The 2,747-nt window shown below is 45.2% G+C and overlaps 1 non-coding gene across 1 annotated transcript; it reads left to right on the top strand.

Annotated features, from left to right (window-relative positions):
* Positions 1-1,929: 1,929 nt before the first annotated feature.
* trnan-guu lies at positions 1,930-2,003 on the top strand. The gene has a single exon. It is a non-coding gene; the product is annotated as a tRNA-Asn (tRNA).
* Positions 2,004-2,747: the final 744 nt, after the last annotated feature.

Below are 2,747 nucleotides of genomic sequence, written 5' to 3'. Positions count from 1 at the left end.
GTTTTGTCACTCTTTTGTAGGACATTGCAAGTGGATATTTTGTAGAAAAGCACCACAATGCAATCTGATTAATCAGGACCTGGATGTTTTCGGTCTTTGAATGTAAGTGTTGTGCTCCAGAACTTTGTTGTTCACAGTTTATAATACTTATCTTCCCAGTCCACTTATCACTTATTGAAAATGTTTAATTTGCGTCTTGTAATCCTTTCACTGTCTTCTAATGAGGATAGCGTTTCCGTGTTTTACCTAAATTATCTTGACCTTGCATACCTCAAGCCTCAAGCTAATTTCACGAGAAACCTTCTCCAGTTCAAAAGCCAACTGTTAATGATGGCTCTGTTTCTTGTCATGTATCCAATTTCAGATCGATGTTGTTAATGTCCCTTTTATTCCTTCAGATCCAGGTTTCGCTCACAGGGCTCTAACAGAACTGTCACCAAATACATTTCCCAATCTCCGTTCATCCTACCAATTGTATTAGCATCATCAACACTTCTCATCAAAATAACTCGAGAGACTTTCATCACAATTTTCTGTGAACTCTACATTAGCTTTGCTGAATGAACCCCAAATTTCTTGAAGTGGCTCCTTATTTTCGGCCCTGATTATTAATCTCTCTACGCATGGGAATGGATCCTTCCCATCCGCTCTATCCCTCATCAATGTGTGTAGTTCAGTTCAATCTCCCAATCAGCTTCCTCTGTCCTGATCAAATCCAGGGGAACAGGATACGTTGGGGCTATGGCGCGGACAGGACAAGCCCAGTACTCACCTTTCCTGTTAGAACCATTCCATGAGAAATTTTAGACCACAACTTTGGGCGTGTAGTTGTGGCCGAACACTTAAGGTGTTGGCGTAGAGATCCTTTGGGGCTCCCCCGCTCAAGGTGGTAACCTGCTGACTATGCTTTCTTCGCAGGCGATTTTAAATGACTTCCTGTTGGTTACATTATCGCTCAAACTTCACAAAACCCGTCTCAATAAAGTCCCGTTTTCTCATGTCTGGGAATTGATTGCCATGCAGGAACCTCGGGTTCTGAACAAACAACGTACCAGCCTCACAACGTCAGCTCTGTTTACCTTTCCACAGATGCTGCTCGACCTGTTGGCTTTCTGCAGTATTCTCTGTGTTTATTAGGCACAAGTGCTGCTTTTCATTCAAGAACTTCAATCCCTGTCCTCTGGTAACTGACTCTGGTCAGTGGCAATTGATTCTTCTGATCATTAATCTGCCCATTCCCACCGCTTCTTCTCCCATCATTACCAACAGCCCCAGGAAATCTCCAGTTTACCTTCTTTGCTCCAAAGCGAACTTTCCCAACCTTGGGAATGTCTCCCCAAAATGGAAATTCCCCATCCCAGGACATAACGCAAGGCGTACAATTGGGAAGAGATTTTGGCAAAATATTGTCAGTTAGGAAATGGAAAAATGTTCATGAACGAAAAAACAGAAATCCCAGTCTCCAGCTTTGTGAATCTTTAGAAACTCTTTGGGAAGCGTATTTAGAGTAGAATGAAAGATGAACTGTCCGTCTGAATAGAGACAGTCCAGTCACTCTCCCCTTGTTAAAGAGGCCGGGAGATTGACTCTGATGTTCTTGGGACATGAACTGATCTGAGACATTGACAGAATTGTCGTTCCTGCACATCAGGAATTCAAACACCTTCTCGCCTCCGAGCCAATGATAGAACTCGGGATCAGGCAAAACACGGAAAGGCTCGAAGGGCGACGGACCGGAAGAAGAAAGCTAGTTCCCCCTGAGATGGATGTGTCTCCAGCCTGTCCCCGGTGTCCCCACAATAAATCTCCCAGGCTTTATTATGGAAAAGTAAAACTGATAGACGACAATTGTAATTCTCGGCGGGGAGGCTGAATTATGAATTCACTAATAGCCTCCCCTAAGCGATGGCGCAGCCCTTGGCATCGCCTGTCTATGTGGCGCAATTGGTCAGCGCGTTCGGCTGTTAACCGAAAAGTTGGTGGTTCGAGCTCACCCAGAGACGTTGAGCTTTTGGTTGCCTGTCTCTTTAACACGCCACCCTGTTCCCTGGCCAACATCTCTATCTCAGGCATGCAGCAGTGTTCCAGCAAAGCTCAGCTCCAGATGGAAGACCAATGCCTCATTTTCCATTTGGAATCCTACAGCCCTCCAGTCTTCAATATTGAGTTCAATAGTATTTGGACCCGAACACCCCCATGCCCTTGACCCCTACCACACCCACACGAGACCTTGTTATCACATCGTCTGCTGTTACACACGACTTATTGTTAGCCAGGAGTAGTCTCCATGAACAGTTAGTCACCCTCCGACACAGATCGTTATTCACACCTTTGTCCCTCCAATGTTCTCCCTCTGAACTGGTGGCAAAGAGAGCAATGTGGACTGATATCCCTGAGCCAGCTCTTTATCCCATCTCCACGAACAGGGTTCTCTCCACTGGCGGATAATTAAACCACTTTGTTGTTTCGCTGACGTGAGGAGATTGTGTAAATATAAACTTTTTCTAAATTCCCACCTTTCGTTGATTGAACTGTGAGTTCACTCTGAATCACAACACGTGTCACAGCGCATTTGGAGGCCTACCTCCGCTCTGCTGGTTCTGCACAGCAAGTAAATGAGAGTTTCTATTCGTATCATTCTCTTGCCTTCTCCCTGTAGATCTCCACATTGTTACTTTGGACATGACCACCGAATTCCGTTTTGTGTTCTTGAATCTGCCTCCTTGTCACGGTCAGACAGGGACAAG

Source organism: Chiloscyllium plagiosum, unplaced genomic scaffold, assembly GCF_004010195.1.
Source record: "Chiloscyllium plagiosum isolate BGI_BamShark_2017 unplaced genomic scaffold, ASM401019v2 scaf_9833, whole genome shotgun sequence".
Lineage (NCBI taxonomy): Eukaryota > Metazoa > Chordata > Chondrichthyes > Orectolobiformes > Hemiscylliidae > Chiloscyllium > Chiloscyllium plagiosum.
The sequence above is the reverse complement of the archived record's forward strand: the minus strand, read 5'-3'. Positions and strand labels throughout refer to the sequence as shown.